A 23,530-nucleotide genomic window follows, 5' to 3' on the forward strand; every position below is an offset into this window, starting at 1 on the left:
CGAGGCCTGGAGCGGCCGCTCCACTCGCTCCACCCTAAGGACGGCGCTGGTCAACTGTTACCTAGTCTTTCAATCACTTTGTATAAGTACCTCACTTTTTGTTTCTATATATAGTTCTTTTTTTTCAAATAATTTTTAACCATTTATTTTCTTGTTGTCTTTTTTATATTTAGTGAAGATTCCATGTTATACTATCTAGAACCTATGGCCCTTTTTGACACCTTTTTTTATTAACGAGGTCTATTGTAACATCTGTTATTTAATGACCAATAAAGATTTATGATTTATGACTCATCTTACTGTGGAGAGCTTTTCCGAGATAGTGGAATCTATGATGGGGATCTAGCCCGATGGTTCGCTGGCAGGCCCATCGCAGTGAATGCTACCCATAAAATTAAGGGATATTGTGGGATCACCTCTTCAACATATTATCAGCAAGTTGACAATATAAACTCTACGGATACGGTGGGATCAAAAAGAAATTCATCAAATGGTTTCAGTGTCACGACCCATTTACTGAAAATAGTTCGCTCATGTCAATCAGTTCAGCAGTTATCCCATATGATAGCATAAACGCGAGATATGTATAAAGCATAATGAAAAGGCACAGCTTGCAAGAAAATCGTAAATAGGCAAGACTATAATGACCATAAACTGTGCAGAATAAAAGGAAGTGGTGACCTTAATTGCGAGCTGTGATGGCAACAGCAAATATTAAAGAAGAATCTGCCCCCCTCAGTCAGCATGTGATATTCCACATTCAATCCAAGCCTCATTTTAGCGAATTTCCCATATAGGGAATAAGCTATTACCGTAGTACTCACGGTAAGACCTGGACCCGGGACCGATTTTTTTTTTCGTTTTGAGGTCCCTAGAGGTCAAAAACACCATCCGTTCAAATTCATATATATATATATATATATATATATATATATATATATATATATATGTGTATATATATATATATATGTGTCCGTTAGCGCGATAACTCGAGCAAAAATGATCCGATTTTGATGAAATTTGGTACAAACGTGTAAACCTACGTTTATTCGAACGAGTTCGCGAACCAGCATGATCGGACCATGGGAACGGGGGTTTATGGGGGCTTTTATGGGGTAAAAATGGGTTTTTCCCATTTTTGACCCAAAAAACATAAAATTTTGCAATTTCTTTCGAAACTATTTTGTAGAGCTTAAAAAAACAAATAATTTAGTATATTGAAGCGTTATAATGCGCCTAATGGTTACGGAGAAAATTCCAAAAAATTGTAAATTTAAAATTCCCATGTTATTCTTATGGAGAATAAGTAAACTGTTGTAGTTTGCTTGTTTATAAACATATTTTGCCCAAATTTGGAAAATGTTTTTATTTCTTACTAACTATTAACATTTTACATAAAAAAACACTTTTACCCTCCCTGTTGCAGCAAACCTAAGTATGTTTTAAACTGATTCTATTTAAATAGGGAATAAATGTGATATTTTTAAGGAGACATTTTAGTGTAAATCCATTTAGGGAAATGGAAATTCGCTTAGTCTGCAGGTTTGCTGCGGCGGGGGTATTTGAATCTTACTTTGGATTAAAAATAGGTCTGTACCCACCAGCGCAGTTTGATGAAGAAAGCGTGATGTAGAAGAGTCGAAAATCTAACTATTCGTGTAGCCTAAAACTACTCATTGTGTTTACTCCAATCAATGTAGATCTCACTGTGTTCTGACGGGTTACAACGCTTGGCGAAGTTGCTGAAGCAGCTTGGCCCTATACATAGTTGGGAGCAGAAAATATCCAAATCAAGTGAGGGTTGGTCTCTTCTAGAAGACACTTTCAACTAATTTTGACTTTGATTCTAACAAAAGGGGCTGCTCATCCACCTATCCTTTAGAGCTCATTTAAAAGTGTTCTTAATTCAGAGAGATAGATATGGAAAATGGGTTAACTCCCATCACTACGGTTAATCCACCGGTTCGACAAGAACTTCTCAACTCCGTCTACCTATCTCGACTATCGTGTACATGTTAAAAAAGGTTTACATTATCTTGCTCCTTTTGAAATGCAGGGATATAATGCACTACTGGCTGAAAGACTTGCAAGGGGCACGATTATCTCAATTCGATATCTGACGAAAAAGATGGTACCGAATGTCACGATTTGTGGCAAGACCGATAAGAGCAAAGAATGAATCCTTATTCTTAAGATTCCAATGATGAGAAGTAGAAAAGTTATTAAAATCTACAAAAACTCCCAATAGTTTTTTTTTAAATAGGTTAAATATATAGTAAAACTATGTAAATCTGTCCCATCATCATATTTAGTTTATTAAGCTAAAAATAACATTTTTGCTATATTTAATAAAATTTTTCTCGTTGTAATATCTTATTATATATTAGAATCGCTTAACACCATTTTGGAGTGTCCAGAGATGGGATCGTATAAATGGGAGCTTAGGGCAAATCTTAGAATTTTTGCAACCCCAGATAATAATATTAGATTTAAAATTACATAGGGGGTCTTGCTACCCTTCCCTTCACACATTCTTGGATAAACCTCTGGATGATGCTGTTTAGTCAATAAGAGATATTAATTAGTAATATTTTTAGCTATAAGAATTTCTACCAACAAATCAATATTTTGAGTTTTAATATTTTCGTAATGTAATCTAGTTTTATCTGAGTGAGGCAGACAGAGATAGACGAAGCCCAGTCTGAGTCACTTCCGCCATCGGAATTCCCCAGCGCTTTTGTAGTGTAACGGTACGTATTCCTCTTGGAATACCTACTGTTACTTTGGGTGACGTAGCTCAGGAATGAAACTCAGTACTCGCTTACAAAACCCAACTTTATTAAATATTTAAAACAACACAAAGAACACAAAGATAAACTAACAATCAAAAAGGTAGAGTAGACTGGAACTGTATAAATTAGTTAGTAGCTTAACCCCCAATTTGGAAAAGACTCTAAACCCCAATTTTGTAAACCCTTAACATTTTCTTACCTGGACCCAAGGCCAAGGGCCTTGGGCTCCAGCACCCCCAGCAGGACCCCGTCCTCTGGTGCACCACACAAACACTACCCACCAAAACTGACCCCCTGATCAAGTGCACTGGCTTACTTAAAGCAACAGCTTTCAGTAGCTCAGCACAACAAGTTATTGTTTAACAACACTACCAGCCTACTCACACAACATTGCCAAACACTTCCTCTTTACAATATTTGGCCCTCCTGTCTCAACTACATAGATACATCCACTCAGAGAGAGAGAAAAAAAACTAATGACAAAAACTGATTAAAATCTTTAAAATTGTACCTAAATAAAATTATAATGAGGTTTAGGAGGGGAAGAACTGACCAACTGTTCGCTGACTTCCTCAGCAGATGCGTCGATAAAGCCTCCTTGAACAGTCATTGGTCTTCAGATGTTTGACCACAGCCATGTCTTCTGCGATGTCTCCCACTTCGGTGTCTATAGTCTGTAGTCCATCCAGCGTTCCTTGACAGCATTGATGATGAATCGACTTTGGTTGACGATGATGTTGGACTGCCTTTGCCATTGACTGAGTGTACTGCAGCCTGAAGTTCTCCTCTTCTTAAAAGCCCTTGCCCCCAGCTGCGTTTCCCCAGTTTTCATTGAGTTTGACAAAGTCTCTTCCTCCGATCACAATGTTGAAGATAACACGGCAAATCATGAAGTTCTTGTAGCCTTGTCTACAGTTGGTTAGTGGGGATAGGTAAATAGGAAGCCTACACAAACATATAACTCACAAATACAACATACAATTTATAAAAAAAACCCCTAGACTTTTAAAGAAATTCTCAAACTCACATTAAGAACAAAACAAAACAACCAACATTAAAACAAAAATTATTGAAACTAAGAGAAGTGTTTGGAATGTGTTACCTTAACAAATCATAGGCCCATACGATTAAATAGCAAAACATTATAGGCCTATAAAATTTCTGATTGGTTTACTTTTAACTCTTCAAGTATAGCCTTTTTAAAGCATCCGAAACAAGGAATAGTTTAACAGTTGTCTCTCATATCTGGTACTTTGCAATTTAAGTCTGAATCAAAAATAAAATACTGTAAACAATTTGTCTCCCACTGAAGTCCCTGATAATTAAAAATCTAAAAACCAAAATATATCTCAATAAAATATTCTTTTAATACATAATCCGTCTTGTCTTCAAAATTTGCCAGACTGTTAATTTTACTAGAGGAAACTATTGCAAAATTTAAAACATTATTTCCCAATACAGTTGCCACCTTTGTGAAATATTGAAAACAAGTTAAATTTTAGCTTCAATGTGTTATTTCAAAAATGGCATATATAATTTTCCAATGAAATTCATAAAAAAAGATTGCTGGAAAAAATGATTTGGGCCCAAATCGTTACAATCTAACCCGTAAGCAAAACCAATTTCCCTTTTAAAATTTCTCCAACAATCTATCACCTGTAAAAACAAAAATTTGTTCCCAAAATAAAACATTCATGCATTGCTGATTTCCCAAAGCAAACTCTAGAGCATCAGTATTAAAAGGTAAACAGTGTAATGATATATTGGACAGCGAGATGAGTTAGGATTAAAAGACAAAGACAAGACCACATGATACAACGACAAACGACGTCTTTATTAATGACCACCAAGCGACCACTTCCGTTTTCTACATCACAATCCAAAGGCTTGTACAGTAAAGTTCCATTGAGGCCTAGGCCATAGATTAACCATATGTAATATAAATATAAAGATACATCATTGCCCTCCACTTTAAATAACAAAAATTAATTATTAGGTTAGGCCTACATTTTGGAATATAACAACATTAACACAACCTTTCAGTCATATTCTGAGAAGCTAAATCTTTTAGGTGGCTTAATGACTCTCCCTTTACTTGAGACATTAGGCAATGGAGTGTCTCTCATGTTAAAGCTAGGCCTAGGTGGAGACCAGGGTGATGTTTGGTTGGATTCCGATTGAGTAGCAACAGGGGAACATCCAGGAGGGATAGGTCTTGGCGGAGTGCTTGGATTTCTAGTAACAGGTTTAGGTGCACTAAGAACTAGTCCTTTCAGGACACTACCAGTAGAAAAACACACTTTCAACTGATTTACATGGACTTTATGTACGGTCCCAGCTGATACCTTGATAATGTACACTGTAGGGCTTATTCTCTTAACTACTCTTCCTATCTGATACTTAACTTTTATACCTTTGGATACAGGTTTGTTAAGATTCACCCACACAAGTTTATTGACTTCATAACATTGAAATTTTCCAGGTAGGCCTATGTTAGTTTTTGACTGGTTTGGCTTAATTATCTTAGTATCCTTCAAATTAAAATTTACTTCCTTTTTTGTTACAGTCAAAGGTGTCCTAGGTACAAAACTCAATAACATAGCCATTGGAGATTTTCCAGTGACAGAAGTGGGGGTAGCTCTGTCTGTATGCAAACAGAGATTCAGACAATGACTGCTCTGGTGTTAAGTTTTTACATTGGGATAATGTCAACTTAGATAGCATCTGGATGTACTTGGATTTGCCGATACATCTGACGGATGTCACAGCAAAAAACAATATTGTGACTCCTGAAGTGAAATAGTATGTCACAAATATCTGTTTGGAGCTTGCGTCCAGTCAACAATACATCATTGAGAGAAACACTGGTACTGGTTTTGCAGCTCGCATCAAACACCGTACGGAGTTTTGTGGTGGAACTATTTTCCTTTAGCACCCCATGGTGGGGGAGGAAATAATGAGGCTTAGTCAAATCAAGATTTTGAACTTTAGCCATGTGGTCGAGTGAGCGGTATTCGCTGATGAAGTCGTGATAGAGTTGAGAGAAGTGAGGTTGAGCGTTGAATTTTCGCTCGAGAGATAGAAATCGTCGCTCCGCGATAGGCTTAGATGATCCTAGGGTAGCGTGATTCTCCTTGAAAGGAAGTCGAATGGTGTAGCGTCCGGTTTCATCTCGAGAGTGGGAAGAGGCAAAATGAGCATCACATTGTTCTTCTTCTTCAGTCTTCTTTGAGGGAACAGGAACTTCCTCTTGAAGCCAGAACCGTTGAATTGATGAATGCAGATCTGCGTCATTTGCTGAGTGTAGAGAGACATTGAGGCTCATAGAGTGGAGAGTGGATGAGGAGGGTGCGCTGGGGGCAGTACCCACTACAACAAACCCAAAATGCGTGCCAATTACATGTGGCATATGCTGTCCCAGAGAGAACTGTTCATTAGTGAGTACTTTTGGAAATAAACTTCCACCTAGGATAACGTCAATTCGTCCAGGTAAGTGGAATGTGGGATCAGCGAGAATGTAACGTTGGGTCTTACTGTAGACTTCTGGAGCAAGAGGTACTCTGGGTAAATCCACAGTCAATTTATCCAAGATTAGCATTGGCTGGTGAGGAGCAATTACGAGACCAGATAGAGTACTTACTGTAAGGTGAGTTTGACCTTTGGGTTTTGTCATGTTTTGGCTGAGGCCAGAGATTTGAGTTTGAGACTTAGTACGGCGCACTCCTAAGAGCTGAGCTGCGCGCTCGGAAATTAAATCCGTCATACTACCTGAGTCAAGCAGAGCCCTAAATACCTGGGACTTGCCTTCAGGAGTTTTGAGTTGCACCAAGAGGGTACCCAACAGCACAGTATAACATGTTGGCATAGAGGGAGATAAGTCTTGAGAGACGTGAGTCACCTGTGAATCACTCTGTTTTTCATTAGAGCGGTGACGTGCATCAGAAGCGTCATTAGTTGTGCCACTACGGACGGGTTGTTTAGCAGCGTTGCCCAGGACAGCTTGAGGATGCAATAATGAATGGTGCCTTTTGTTACACGTGAGACACGTGGCTTTAGATTGGCATTCTTTGAATTCATGAGAGCCTAAGCATGAGAGACATCTTTTATGTCTATTGACGAGCTAACGTCGTTCATGAGGAGTTTTGTCACGAAAGACAGTGCATGAGTAGACTCTATGTCCAGTCTGATTACAGACAAAGCATGGAGGAGGCGTAAACTTCGTTTGAGAGTAATTAGAGTGAGCCATGACCATAGATACGTCACTAGAGCGGAAATGCACCTTTTTTGGCGGAGACACCTTGTTGTGAGCGTGAGGGGGAAGATAGGCTGGAGCCTTAGGCTGCGGAACGCTATGAATGTTAGCGTCTTCAGTTTGGCTGCACTCAGTATTCAAAAATTTAATTATTTCTTAAACTTCCGGCAGCGAGTGGTCAATCGGTTCATCCGATGAGATTGAACGAGAAGCTTCGAGTTTCTTTCGTAAATCAGAGTCCATACGTTGGAGAATGAGAGCGGAGAGGAGCGGATTGTGTTCGCCTATGTCACAATTCAAAGCTTTCAATGCTTGAGAGTGTTCTGTGTACTGGTTGACAAAGAGTCTGAGGCCCTTTATAGAGGAAGAGCTTATTTGAGGCAGGTCCAGTAACTGATTCAAATGGAGAGTTTGTAACCTTTGAGTATTATGGTAGCGATCACGTAAGAGTTCGTAAGCTATGAGATAATTAGCAGAGGTTAAGTTGAGACCTTTAACTAGGCTTAAAGGTTCGCCACTCAAAACGCTCAACAAGTATTGAAATTTCATTACCGCACTTAGACTGGCATTACGGTGAATAGTTGTATCGAATAGATTAATGAAGGAAGTCCAAGTCATAAGATCACCTGAGAACTTCTGCAAATCTAATTTTGGTAGACGGACCTGAGAAACACTAGGGCCCTGTGGCGTCATGCTGACGTCACTCAAAGCCGAGGGGGTTTTGGGTTCTTCGACTGGAAGTAGCGTTTCGATTATACCCAAAATATGGGCGTAAAGATCATTTATATTGTCCTGATCTTCCGCTAAGACATCGTCATCAATGGCTTCTTCGTCCGTTAGATTTAAGGCACGTTGCAAGTTATCGTCAAAATCCGCTTTCTTTTTCTTTATTTCGTTAGAAAGGGTTGTTAAGCTCTTTAATTGAGCAGGCGTAAGAAGCTACTTTTGTGTAGCGAGTTCTTCAACTTTAGATTATATTTTATCAAAGCGTGCTTTAGTTAACGCTGTAATGCGAGTATAGAGAGCCGCCTTGAAATCAGATACTTTAGGTGCCATTTTGAGTTTTCAGAGAAGTAAGCAGTGAAATACAGTTAAATGTTTAAACACTATTGTAAGCAGAGCGCTAAATATATTTGTTTGTAGGCCTATTTATAGCTTTAGAATAGACATCAACAAATTATTTGCAATAAGAACAATAAACAAACAAGAGAGTATTTTTCAAGTCAGAGATAAGCTTAATCTGCACTTTAAGTTAAAGCAGCTGTATTCTTTTAAATGTAAATCAGAACAAGAGAATAAAAGATAATAATTCAATTTGATATACACACATCTATACATAAATATAACCCTTATAATGAGAAACAATGACTAGTACCTATAACTGTCACAATATATCATAGAGTAGTGAATATGTTTGTTTACTTTAGCAGACAACTGTAACAGCTGGTGCGTGAGTGAGTCGGGCGTTAGTGCGCAAGAGAGAGAGAGAGAATTATTGATATTTTAATACAATAAAATATTAAATCAATGTGTCTGTAAATGTACCAAATTCATTAACAATACAACAGTTACAGTTATTTTAACCTATTTACCAAGAAATATTATTGGACAAAATTATTGATTAATTACCCAAAATATAGAATCTAGATATGTGCGATTTTAAACAAGAGTACAAAGATTTAATGAATTTACATTTACTTCGTTCAAAAATAATATTCAGAAAAGCATGACCAATGTTTAACACCAGTGAAAAGATATTGTTTATTAAAATATTAAAAAGAGCAATATTATATCAGAGAATACTAATACACCTTATATTAGCTTTATAGTTGGTTATCAACAGTAATCAATTGACCTTATAACATAATGTTATAGCAATAAGAAAATGTAAACAACACTATGTGTAGTGAGTGAAGTTTGAGTTTGACAGATCACAACAGTTGATGACAGAGGTAGACAGAGAGAGACACGCACGCTATCTAGCGGAGCGGTTGCGCTTGGGGGACACCTACGATTAGGTGTAACGCAAGCGGGATACCTACAGTGAAGCTTTCCCGTGAGAGGGATGGTTGATTCAGCTGTCCCGCGAGGAGTAAACCAAGGGGAACAAGACGCCGCCCACAACAAAATGGCGGAATCTATTGTTTTTGCTACACCTCGTGCAACGAGAATATTCAAATGAGTAAAAAAACACTGTTTTCCAAAGGACTGTCCATAAAATCCGGCTCGAAGGACCAAATGTTCGATTGATTGTTTTAAACTCCAGCTGGTGGACCGAATGTTCAATGGGGGAGTAAAATGTGAGATAATTACAAATTAGAGAGTGAGAAATAAGTAAAATTCGAAGGACCACCTGATTAGGTCAGGAACCATAGAGCTGGGAAACACCTTAATTAAATGAATGAATTAAAGAGAGTCACTCACCAATTTCCATGGTTATGTTAGGCTAGGGGAAGGCGTTGTGTCCAAGTTCGGGTGTTGCACAGAGGGATAAGTCACTAGGGATAGAAGGATCTTGATCTTGAATTAGTAGAGCGTTCACGCCAAAACGAATGTCTTTCAAATAATCATCTTCTGTCGCGGTAGACCGTTAACGATACGTCCACGTAGAAATGTCCTGAGAATCTGCTCACGAACGCGCACAAAGAAGTTCTAGAAGAGTAGAGCACAGAGGGGGAGAGTAATTTAGAACAACACAAGGGACTATAAAACACTGACTTTGATTTAGAGTAATAAGGGGACTTTACTTAAATACTGAACAATGATACATAAGAGAGAGTTACAAAGAGATAATTAATCCAAACGCCTATAAGAGAAGCGTGGACAAAAAGGGAACACAGCAGTACGCTGTGGTTGCGACCTGCACGAGAACAAGAACTGAGCCGAACTGAGCTTTCCTGTGAATACAGGTACGCTACTGTAATAGGAGGGTGAAATATTGTAAAGAGGAAGTGTTTGGCAATGTTGTGTGAGTAGGCTGGTAGTGTTGTTAAACAATAACTTGTTGTGCTGACCTACTGAAAGCTGTTGCTTTAAGTAGGCCAGTGCACTTGATCAGGGGGTCAGTTTTGGTGGGACGGGGTCCTGCTGGGGGAGCTGGAGGACCTCTCGACTAGTTGAACTCTTGATGGACTACCCCCCCCCCCCCCGATTTTAGTTTTCTGATTTCGTGATTTGTCAAGTGTGGTTGTTTTGTTGAAGCCAACGTTGCTTCAAGGGGGCCGGTATGTTTAGTCAATAACCTGCCTCAAATAAGCTCTTCCTCTATAAAGGGCCTCAGACTCTTTGTCAACCAGTACACAGAACACTCTCAAGCATTGAAAGCTTTGAATTGTGACATAGGCGAACACAATACGCTCCTCTCCGCTCTCATTCTCCGACGTATGGACTCTGATTTACGAAAGAAACTCGAAGCTTCTCGTTCAATCTCATCGGATGAACCGATTGACCACTCGCTGCCGGAAGTTAAAGAAATAATTAAATTTTTGAATACTGAGTGCAGCCAAACTGAAGACGCTAGCATTCATAGCGTTCCGCACTTAACTAAAGCACGCTTCGATAAAATAAAATCTAAAGTTGAAGAACTCGCTACACAAAAGGAGCTTCTTACGCCTGCTCAATTAAAGAGCTTAACAACCCTTTCTAACGAAATAAAGAAAAAGAAAGCGGATTTTGACGCTAACTTGCAACGTGCCTTAAATCTAACGGACGAAGAAGCCATTGATGACGATGTCTTAGCGGAAGATCAGGACAATATAAATGATCTTTACGCCCATATTTTGGGTATAATCGAAACGCTACTTCCAGTCGAAGAACCCAAAACCCCCTCGGCTTTGAGTGACGTCAGCATGACGCCACAGGGCCCTAGTGTTTCTCAGGTCCGTCTACCAAAATTAGATTTGCAGAAGTTCTCAGGTGATCTTATGACTTGGACTTCCTTCATTAATCTATTCGATACAACTATTCACCGTAATGCCAGTCTAAGTGCGGTAATGAAATTTCAATACTTGTTGAGCGTTTTGAGTGGAGAGCCTTTAAGCCTAGTTAAAGGTCTCAACTTAACCTCTGCTAATTATCTCATAGCTTACGAATTCTTGCGTGATCGCTACCATTATACTCGAAGGTTACAAACTCTCCATTTGAATCAGTTACTGGACCTGCCTCAAATAAGCTCTTCCTCTATAAAGGGCCTCAGACTCTTTGTCAACCAGTACACAGAACACTCTCAAGCATTGAAAGCTTTGAATTGTGACATAGGCGAACACAATCCGCTCCTCTCCGCTCTCATTCTCCGACGTATGGACTCTGATTTACGAAAGAAACTCGAAGCTTCTCGTTCAATCTCATCGGATGAACCGATTGACCACTCGCTGCTGGAAGTTAAAGAAATAATTAAATTTTTGAATACTGAGTGCAGCCAAACTGAAGATGCTAACATTCATAGCGTTCCGCAGCCTAAGGCTCCAGCCTATCTTCCCCCTCACGCTCGCAATAAGGCGTCTCCGCCAAAAAAGGTGCATTTCCGCTCTAATTACTCTCAAACGAAGTTTACGCCTCCTCCATGCTTTGTCTGTAATCAGACTGGACATAGAGTCTACTCATGCACTGTCTTTCGTGACAAAACTCCTCATGAACGACGTCAGCTCGTCAATAGACATAAAAGATGTCTCTCATGCTTAGGCTCTCATGAACTCAAAGAATGCCAATCTAAAGCCACGTGTCTCACGTGTAACAAAAGGCACCATTCATTATTGCATCCTCAAGCTGTCCTGGGCAACGCTGCTAAACAACCCGTCCGTAGTGGCACAACTAATGACGCTTCTGATGCACGTCACCGCTCTAATGAAAAACAGAGTGATTCACAGGTGACTCACGTCTCTCAAGACTTATCTCCCTCTATGCCAACATGTTATACTGTGCTGTTGGGTACCCTCTTGGTGCAACTCAAAACTCCTGAAGGTAAGTCCCAGGTATTTAGGGCTCTGCTTGACTCAGGTAGTATGACGGATTTAATTTCCGAGCGCGCAGCTCAGCTCTTAGGAGTGCGCCGTACTAAGTCTCAAACTCAAATCTCTGGCCTCAGCCAAAACATGACAAAACCCAAAGGTCAAACTCACCTTACAGTAAGTACTCTATCTGGTCTCGTAATTGCTCCTCACCAGCCAATGCTAATCTTGGATAAATTGACTGTGGATTTACCCAGAGTACCTCTTGCTCCAGAAGTCTACAGTAAGACCCAACGTTACATTCTCGCTGATCCCACATTCCACTTACCTGGACGAATTGACGTTATCCTAGGTGGAAGTTTATTTCCAAAAGTACTCACTAATGAACAGTTCTCTCTGGGACAGCATATGCCACATGTAATTGGCACGCATTTTGGGTTTGTTGTAGTGGGTACTGCCCCCAGCGCACCCTCCTCATCCACTCTCCACTCTATGAGCCTCAATGTCTCTCTACACTCAGCAAATGACGCAGATCTACATTCATCAATTCAACGGTTCTGGCTTCAAGAGGAAGTTCCTGTTCCCTCAAAGAAGACTGAAGAAGAAGAACAATGTGATGCTCATTTTGCCTCTTCCCACTCTCGAGATGAAACCGGACGCTACACCGTTCGACTTCCTTTCAAGGAGAATCACGCTACCCTAGGATCATCTAAGCCTATCGCGGAGCGACAATTTCTATCTCTCGAGCGAAAATTCAACGCTCAACCTCACTTCTCTCAACTCTATCACGACTTCATCAGCGAATACCGCTCACTCGACCACATGGCTAAAGTTCAAAATCTTGATTTGACTAAGCCTCATTGTTTCCTCCCCCACCATGGGGTGCTAAAGGAAAATAGTTCCACCACAAAACTCCGTACTGTGTTTGATGCGAGCTGCAAAACCAGTACCAGTGTTTCTCTCAATGATGTATTGTTGACTGGATGCAAGCTCCAAACAGATATTTGTGACATACTATTTCACTTCAGGAGTCACAATATTGTTTTTTGCTGTGACATCCGTCAGATGTATCGGCAAATCCAAGTACATCCAGATGACTGAAAGTTTCAACTTATCTTGTGGCGTGACCATCCTGAAGAGACACTCTCAACATATCAACTGAACACTGTAACTTACGGCATGAGTACTTCTCCCTACCTGGCCATCAAAACTCTGCATCAACTTGCGGACGACGACGGTGGTAACTTCCCCTCCGCTGCGCACGTGCTGAGGACCCAGACCTATGTAGACGACATCATCTCTGGTGCGGACACTGAGGAAGCGGCCTTAGAACTACAGGAACAGTTCATACGCCTACTGCGCCAGGGAGGTTTCGAACTCCGGAAGTGGGTCTCCAACTCTACTTCTTTACTCCAAGCTCTGTCGGAAGAACATCTAGAGTCTCCTGTGTTTATGCAAGAATCTCAATCTTCACAGTTCTCTAGTCTTGGTTTACATTGGTCACCCACCACAGATTGTTTCACATACTCTCTCAACATACTGCCTCACAAGCGTCCTACCAAACGCTCGGTCTTGAGCTTAATAGCCAAGATATATGACCCTTGTGGGTTTCTCTCCCCTTGCATAATGCAAACCAAATGCTTCATGCAACTCCTCTGGACTACAGGTCTTTCTTGGGATGAACCCTTGCCCCCTGAACTAGCCAACAAATGGCACTCCTTTGTCACTGATGTGCAACATATAGTACACGTGTCGATTCCTCGAGCGTTTCCGCTCTCACTCTCTTGCGCCGTGGAACTACACGGATTCTCTGATGCTTCAGAAAGTGGATATAGTGCAGTGTTGTATTTCCGCTGCCATCTTTCAACAGGTGAAGTCATCATTCGTCCCATAATGGGAAAAACTTGCGTTGCTCCTCTGAAACGAGTAACACTTCCTCGACTCGAGCTTTGTGGAGTGCATCTGCTCGCTAAGTTAACAACTCATTGTCAGTCTATCTTTAAGGAGACAATCATCCCTCAAACAACATTTTTATGGTATGACTCCACAATAGTCCTCACATGGCTACGAACTCCGCCTTATAGGCTTAAGACATATGTCTCTAACCGGGTTTCCCAGATTCAAGAACTGGTATCACCTGACTCATCATATCGCAGGAGATGACAACCCTGCTGATTGTGCATCACGAGGTATTTCCGCCTCTCAGCTCAAGAACCACTCTCTCTGGTGGACTGGACCACCATGGCTCAGCCTCCCTCAACAGGAATGGCCCTCAATGCAATTCGTCCCTATGGACCTCTCATCGTCCGATGAGCTCATAAAGACTCCGCTAGTCGTCCTAATAAAGTTAAATAAAATCAGTCTCAAGTTAGTTGGAACAAATTTACTATTTCTTTTTCAACACACACTATGTTTACATTCATGTTTCTTTAAATTATCATAATTAAACATCTGTTAATATATCTGAAATACAAGTCATATCTTTGCAAAGAGGATAATATTGAATTATATACCAATATTACATTTTATAACACACTCCCCCTTTTTTTGCGAGGTCGCAAAATAAGAAGTCTTCATTCAGTCCTTCTCCGGTAACTTCCAGTGGGTACAGTCGTTGTATGGGTCTTAGTATTAAACCCTTTTTAGTTTTTACTTGTACCAACCGAACTTTGCCGTCTTTCCCTGGGAACAGTTTTATTACAATACCCAAAGGCCAAGTAATTCTTCTTCTGTCTTCAATTTGAACCAATACCACGTCTCCAACTTTAATATCGTCGGATTTTAACTTGTTGGACGATTTCAGGAACCCCAAATACTCCTTTTTGAAACGGGAGTTCATATTGTCTCTTAGACTTTGAATATATCTCCATCTTGTTTTCAAACTGGGTCTCTCTAGGATGTCCAAGTCCGTGACTTCATTTCCCACAATGCTTTGTAGAAACATAGATGGAGTCAGAGGTCTTAAGTCTCCCGTCTCCTCTGAGACGTATGTTAGTGGTCTTCTGTTCATTATTCCCTCACATTCACATACTAGGGTGTTTATTTCTTCGTATGTGAGAGACGAATTTCCCAAATTCCTCCGGAGGAGTCCTTTTAGGATCCTTATCAGTCTTTCCCAAAATCCTCCCCACCAAGGACTTGCAGGGGGAATGAACTTCCACACAATTGCATTGAGGCTGAATGTATTTTGGATTTCAGTCCAGTTCAGAGACTTCAGATTCTTGTTTAAACTAACAAAATTTGTGCCATTATCTGAATAGATAACACTTATCCGGCCTCGTCTAGCTATAAACCGTCGTAAGGCTCTTATGAATGCTTCTGTGTTGAGGGATTGGATGACTTCTAAGTGGACTGCACGATACACGGCACATGTAAATATTACCACCCAACACTTCTGATTATCTCTAGTGATCAATGGACCAGCCAAGTCAATCCCACATACTTGAAAACATGAAGAAATCTGAGTGCGGTCTGTGGATAAGGGAGGTGATGGCATCTCTAAGGCTTTTGCTATGTGTCGCTTGCATCGAAAGTTGTGAACTACCTTTCCAACAGCCCTTCTGCCTTTCAGGATCCACACTCTGTCACGAAGGATGACAATCAATGCTTGTACTCCTGCATGTTTATTCTGTAAATGGTACTGCCTGATCATTTTCTCAACAGCAGGGTGTTTGCTAGGTAGAATGGCAGGGTACTGGTATTCAAAACCTTCCTCCCGATCTGATACTCTGGTTTTCATTCTTATGACGCCATCTTCATCCACAAATTTTTGTACACCACTTAGCTCTTGAGATTTTAGACCTTCAGGAAAGCTCTCTTTTTGAATCAATTTAAATACAATCTTTTCTGCCTTCAAGAATTCTTCAGAACTGATGTTATTTCCCAAGTTCAATTTATTCTTGGGAGACATTCTCAAGATCCACGCTACAGTTCTTACTATCTTAGTATACTTGGAAAATCTATTTCCTAACATTTGAGCGATGGATATTGGCTCAACAGAACTAGCAGTGACGACAGATTTACGAAGTTCTTCCTTAAGCTCTTCTGGATCAGGTGATGGGCGTTCTGATGGCCATTTATCAGGAGAAGCATATAGCCATTGAGGGCCAAGCCACCATTGAGAATTGAGTAATTTTTTAGGAGTGCATCCCCTGGAAAGAATGTCAGCAGGGTTGTCAGGTCCTGAAACATGTCTCCACTATGAAAGTTGGGTCAATCTGTTAATTTCTTTCACTCGGTTTTCAACAAAAACAGACCACTTCCCTTGCTTTGCAATCCATGCTAGAACTACGGTGGAGTCCAGCCAATAATAAACTGGGACTTTGGGGTTGTTGAGACACTGTAAAGCTAGACATGAGAGTCTCACACCAGTAATTGCACCCATTAACTCAAGACGAGGTAAAGTAATTGGTTTGATTGGTGCAACTCGTGATTTGGCTAATATAAGATTTATGTCAATGATACCATCTACTTCGGTTCTTAAGAATATACAACATCCAAAAGCAGCTTTACTGGCATCACAAAAAACATGTACTGTACTTGAAGCATTCAAAAATATTCTCCTACTCAATACACACCTTTCCAGACAGCCTAGTTCCTCGACCCATTTTTGAAACTGTACCTGTAGGTTTTGAGGTAGTTCTTCATCCCAACCTACCTTCAACGTCAAAGTCGTTTGCAAAATAATTTTGGGAATCAGTCCAACCGGAGCAGTAAAACCAATAGGATCGAAAACCTTTTGAGCACATGATAGCAATGTCCTTCTGGTAAGTACTGAGTCCTTGATATTCAAAGGTTGAACATTACAGTACAGTTCATCTTTAGAGCATAACCATCTAAGTCCCAAGACGTTCTCAACTTGTTCAGGAGTTTTAAAGTAACCGTTACCAGCCCAACCCCTTAGGTTAAAGCCTCCTAGCTTTAAAAGTGTTTGAGCATCATTTATGAAATTCTCTTGCTCAGAAATACTGTTAACTCCCGTAAGGCAATTGTCAACATAAAAAGTTTTTAGCAAAGCCTTGGGTACATGTCTAAGATTGGTAGGAGCGTTTTCCAGAAGATTATTTAATACTGCTCCCAAAAGAAAAGGACTACACGACAAACCGAAGACAACTCTAGCATGGCGGTAAACGATCACGTAATTGTCTTCCCACCACAAAAATCGTAACATGTCTCGATCAAATTAAAGCGAGGGTGAGCGTTTAAAAACAATATGATTTGAGGTATTTTTAGCAAATTTCCCTATAGGGAAGTAGCTATTACCGTAGGTCTCATGGTAAGACCTAGGCCCGGGACCGATTTACTTTTTCATTTTGATGTCCCCAGAGGCCAAAAACACCATTCGTTCAAATTTTTATATATCTATATAACCCCGGGTGTCCAGCCTAAAGTTTTCCAATAGCTAACTTTTTAATTTTAAATCTGACAAACAACTTCTTATGGGGGACTTCCCTTTATTTTTTATTCTGCATTTTGGGGTGATTTCGAAATTTTTCTAAATGGCCGCCATTTTCCAATATGACGGACAACTTTGTTTTTTCTTATGGAACACCCTGTATTTTATGGTGTTTTTGGATACTACAGGTTATTTTAAGACATTTTTGTTCTTAGGTATTTTTTTCATAAAACCAATGGTTAAGGAGATATGAACGGTTAAAGTTTATTTTCCGCCATAAGAAATGCCTTAAGTTTTCCAATAGCAAACTTTTTTATTTTAAATCCGACAAACAACTTGTTATGGGGGACTTCCCTTTATTTTTTATTCTGCATTTTGGGGTGATTTCAAAATTTTTCTAAATGGCCGCCATTTTCCAATATGGCGGACAACTTTGTTTTTCCTTATGGAACACCCTGTATTTTATTAGGGCCTAAGATTTTCGGTAGAAAACGTGATTTAAAAACGTTTTTGTACTTGGTATTTTTTTCCTAAACCCAACCAATCAGGCTAAACCCAACATAAAATTCTATGTATAGTTATGTAAAATCAGTTTAAGCAGTTTTTGAGTTCTAAAAAATTTTAAATTTAATGGTAAGTAAAACACAGTTTTTTAATGGAAATAACAGCTTATCTTTATTTATTTACAGTTTAAATCATTTAGATTTAATTATGTACACGTTCACAACAAGAGAGCTCAGTAATCCTAGTTCTACATTAGATGCTCAAACAACCCACCATGTTGGTCAATACACATGGCCAAGCGCTCTTCATGTGCTCTTTGCGAATGAATAATGGTTTGTTCATCAATGTCTCTGCAGGCGGCTTGGATCCTGCACTTCATGTCTGCAGGTGTCGTTGGTCGGGTTTTGTCTATGTTCTGTAGTGAAGACGCATTACTCGCTGTATATCATTCGCTAATTATTTCCAATATTAGATATGCAATACCTATATGGGGTTCAACTTCATCAAAAACCAAACAAATATTTAAATTGCAAAAGTCTGCATTAAGAATTATTTTCAAATTAAAACCACGCCAATCCTGTAAAAAATTATTTAAAAATTACCAATTTATGACCTTTTACTCAATTTATATTTATGAAACATTACTATTTTTAAAGAACAATTTTGAGAAATTCTTGAAAAATGATGAATTATGTGAGAAGAATTATGATTTGAGAAAATTACAAACATTTTCTTCTACTTTCCACCAAACAAAATTTTATGAAAATCATGTTTATTACAACGGAAGAAAATTATTCAATAAATTACCAACTATTATTCAAAACTTAAAATTAAAAGAATACAAAAGAAAATTAAAACAAATCCTTACTGAAAATCCAATTTACTCTATTGAAGACTTCAACAAAAAATGCATAAAAATTTAAAGAGTTTTATTTAATACCATACCTAATTGTACTGTCGATACAATCTATATTGTCAAGACAATAAAGTATTTATTTATTTATTTATTTAAACACTTTGTCTTTAATCGCACCCCAAAGAAAAAAGTCTAGTGGTGTGAGATCTGGCGATCTCGGAGGCCATGCAACTGGGCCTCCTCTACCTATCCAACATCCTTCAAACATATCATTGACGGCTTCTCTAGCCACTCTGGAGAAGTGTGGTGGAGCACCATCCTGTTGAAACCACATTTCCAGTCTGGCCTGAAGAGGAAACATTTCTAAAAGTGCAGGAAGGTGGTGTTCTATAAAGTGAGCGTAGTCGGGTCCGTTCAGCGAGCCGTCGAAAAAGTGAGGTCCGACAATTTTGCCTTCAAAAATACCACACCACACGTTTATTGACCATTTTCTTTGATGGTCAATAGTCTGCATCCAGTGAGGGTTGACAGTAGACCAATAATGCATATTATGCCTGTTCAAATGCCCGGTGCTGAGGAACGTTGCCTCGTCTGAAAATAAAACAGATGACAAAAAACGAGGTTGCAACTGGATTTGTTCTGTCATCCATGTGCAAAATTCTAACCTTCTAGGGTAATCAGTTTCTCGTATCTCCTGATTAAGAATGACATGATATGGGTGAAATTTATGTTTCCGTAATATTACTGAAACTGAACTTTTACTTAGATTAGTATACCTTTCAATTTCTCGAGTAGAGAAATGCGGGTCAACCAAAACTGAAGCCAAAACATCTGCTTCGGTATCAACATTGGTGATAGGATGTGTTCGATTCCGTTTTTTGGGACCTAAGTTGCCTGTTAAACGAGCTTTTTTTTCAAGGTGTAAAAAGCTCATATCTGATGGATGCCGCCTGTCAGGAAAACGAGTGGCATACAGTTCAGCAGCGGTTCTTTTGTTTTTGTGGCATTTTTTGACCCAAAAAACATAAAATTTAGCAATTTCTTTTCAGACCATTTTGTAGAGCTTAAAAAAAAACAAATAATTTAGTATATTGAAGTGTTATTATGCGCCTAATGGTTACGGAAAAAATTCCAAAAAAATGTAAATTTAAAATTCCCATGTTATTCTGATAGAAAACAAGTGATCATTTGATTTTGATCGTTTAATATAAATAATGTATATAATATATAATATATATATATATATAATGTTATTAAAATATATTTAATTGAAAATCAATTAAGACAAATGGAAATTCGCTTAGTCGGCATGTTTGCTGCGTCGGGGGTATTTAATCATAGCACAGCTAAAAAACAGATGTCATTGACAAGATTATTACTAACTAAAAATGTACAAAAATATGTCTTATGCATTAAAAAATGTGTTTAAACAAGTTGGCAAAATTTGTTAAACAATAACAGAAAAAATAAGTTTCTATGTAGTCAAATAACAACTTTAAAATCTTATCTTACTAATATTATAAATCTGAAAGTTTGTGAGTTTGTGTGTATGTTTGTGTGTGTGTGTGTGTGTGTGTGTTGCTCAATCACGCATAAACTACTGGACGGATTGGGCTGAAATTTGGCATGATGATAGCTCACATTCCCGATTAACATTAAAGCATATTCTTATCTCAAAAACCCTTTCGGGCTCCGCCCCAGTGGCTCTGTAGTTCCCCATGTTAATCTTATGATTTTTCATATTTTAAAGTAATTAATGAATCTTAACAGCTGTTAAAATTAAACAAGTTGGTTCTGTTCTATGATGTTCAATAACATAAAAGTTACAAGTATTACCAACAGGGTGCAGCACTATTATTTTTTTATTTATGACAACAGCTACTTTCCAACCAAAAGGTGAGTGAGCGTAGCGAACGAACTTCAACCTGGAGGCGAGTTAGCGTAGCGAACGAGCTAACCTGAAGGCAAGTGAGCGCAGCGAACGAGCTCCAACCTAAAGGTGAGTGAGCGTAGCGAACGAACTTCAACCAGGACGTGAATGAGCCATGCGAATACTTATGAAGTTAAACGGGGCGAAGCCCGCGGGTACAGCTAGTACAAAATAAATGTCATATTGATTGGTTAGTTTCATTGAGGTAAACATTAACACTGCAATATGTTTTACTTATCAGAAAATCAGCAAGGCTGCTTTTAAAAGATTTATTATTAATTAAAGTTTTTAGAGTTGAGGGTAGACTAGTTAATTAAACAGTTTCTTCCCATGTATTTAGGTGTTTTTTCTACATCCTTCAGTCGGTGTGTCGGATATTGGAAATTATTTTAAAATCTTGTGTTACAGATATGTGGTCAAAGTTTTCGCTAATGTAGTCATCAAAATTTGAATGCACCGCTAACAATGTTTTGTAAATAATCAAATTTGGAATAGTCATAATATTCAATTCTTGAAAAACAGTTTTGCATGAAGATTTCCATAGTAAAAAATCATAATTCTTATACACTTTTTTTATTATTTTAAAACTTTTTCAATTTCAGAGGCGTACCCCCAAAATTTAATTCCATACTGTACTATTGAATAAAAGTAAGCATAATAGAGCATGCCAGAAGTTCTCAGGTCTATAGAATTTCTTAAACTTAGCATTTGAAAACAGGCTGAATTTAATTTTCCGATTACCGACTGAATGCACCTGCTCCAGATCAAGTGTTTATCAATATATAGCCCTAAAAATTTTACATTATCATCAGTTGTTTGAGATTGATCAGTGAGTGCCATTGATTGAGGTGTACAAAACCTTACAGCTGTCACTGGTATGTTTACATTAAATGCTGTTTACAAATACTGCAAACATTTCCGATCACATTTTGTGAGCAAATCCAAAACCAGTGAGATTAATGACCTTGTGACTTACATAACAGATTAAATTAATCACAAGTGTAATAAGGTGTAACCGTAAATGAAATTAAATAACTAGGCATTATCCAGGTCGGGAACCGGAGATTCTTTGTGTCTTAAATTGTTCTTGAGCTTGGTACCCGGGAAGAAGACCATGGATCAGTGTTTTATAGGGCTGGTAAACTTAAATTTTTTAACCCTTTGAGTGCCAACGTCCGGGGAACCGGACGTTTTTAAAACAAGCCAAAAGTGCCGACGTCCGGCTGACCGGACGTTTTTAGAACGAGCCAAAAGTGCCAACGTCCGGCTGACCGGACGTTTCGTAATGATCGAACAGTTGTCATAACAACCGAATGGATACTCGGATTCTTTTAACCCATATATTAACATTGAGTCGAAAGTTACTAGATGCAATACGTCGATTTTCGTTGGTCGAAATATCGAAAATTCGATTTTTACGAAATTTTAACCTAAAAATCGCCAGATCGCGCTCGGCATTTTTAGCGCGACCTTCGGGAAAAATCATCGGCATTTTTTGAGCGTTACTTTTATTTCTTGCCTGGCACTCTAAGGGTTAAATCATCGTCAACAAAAGCTTACAAACAAGGTTACCTCTCATTGACGGCGCTTCAAAGAGGGTTGTGAAAATGTAAATTAAAAAATCACAACTGCAGTGGGTGATCACGGATATTGCTGTGATCTCGGAAGATCTTTACGATTTTGTTGTGGTCGTAACAGAGGATGCTGCTAAACTTGGTTTCCCAATGTGTCACTTTCGGTCTTTAAGTTTACTAGATATACCAATCAATGTTTAGAGAATGAGTCATCTATTAAATAACAAACGTTCTTAAATAAGAAGGACAAAGGATCTACTGTATTAAATAATAAAGGTCGTTTCTTCAAACCGTCACCGATATTTTTACATTAAAAGTTGTTTAGAAATAATGCAATTAATGGAAAATAATATTGATTTCCGATCACTTTTTGTGGGAAAATCTAAAACCAAGAGAGATCAATAACCTTGTGACTTAACCTTATAGTTCTTAACTGTAAAAGTTTGTTTTTGGTACTGGTACTTTTCCTTAGCATCAAGGACTGCTGGTGATAGCAGCAAGAATCTTTTTTTTACGTGCCAACACATCACATTTACAACTTAGTTATTGTTGGTGTTGTACCTCATTTCTTACATTCATATTAAAATTAATTAATTAATGTCTTACTAACTATATAAGTTTTGCATTTTCTGACTGGTTTCCAAAATGTTAGTTTACGCTATGAAAATGTTAACACATTTGAGTGAATCATTTTTTGAGCAAACCATCATGAATTGTTTAGTTTACGCTTTACGTTGTTTACGTATAGTTTTTGGTCTGTGTATTGTAAATTATCAATCTAAATCGTCTTTAGTAGCATACCTCATTTCATATAGTATGCCGTCATTTCAACACCATTTCAGGTTATCTTCAGATTCACAGCATTATCACTGCATGAAAAGTAAATACGATTATGATAAAATTTGATGACACTAACAAAGATTTTAAACACTAATTTTATATGTACTTTGCTTTGGATCAAGCTTAGCAAAAGCCTAATTCAATTCTGTATTTTTGTGTGTATGTCTGTTGGTAACGCATTAACTTACTTATTTCTCAGTGTTTCGTGGAAAAAACAAGAGCACCTTTGTTAATGAAAATGTCAACCGGAATAAAGTGTGCAATGGTGAGGCAGTATTTGACTACTTTTAATCAGTGTGGAAAGTAGCTTTCAATTAGGCCTACCTTAGGGCTATGCCGCATAGACCTTTTAATAACTATTAATAATTAATTAATTTTAATATGCAAACCAACTGCTGTTCAGAATATAAGAAGGTTTCAAATGACTACAAGATCCCCGTC

The 23,530-nt window shown here is 38.5% G+C and overlaps 1 protein-coding gene across 2 annotated transcripts in view; it reads left to right on the forward strand.

Moving 5' to 3' along the window:
- Positions 1–23,530, forward strand: part of LOC128984266 (uncharacterized) — an 89,635-nt gene that overhangs the window by 65,049 nt on the left and 1,056 nt on the right. The gene's annotated exons all lie outside the window — the stretch shown is intronic.

This window comes from Macrosteles quadrilineatus, unplaced genomic scaffold, assembly GCF_028750875.1.
Source record: "Macrosteles quadrilineatus isolate MER2022 unplaced genomic scaffold, UCM_ALF_1.0 Scaffold_1__1_contigs__length_201487025, whole genome shotgun sequence".
In the NCBI taxonomy this organism is placed as follows: Eukaryota; Metazoa; Arthropoda; class Insecta; order Hemiptera; family Cicadellidae; genus Macrosteles; species Macrosteles quadrilineatus.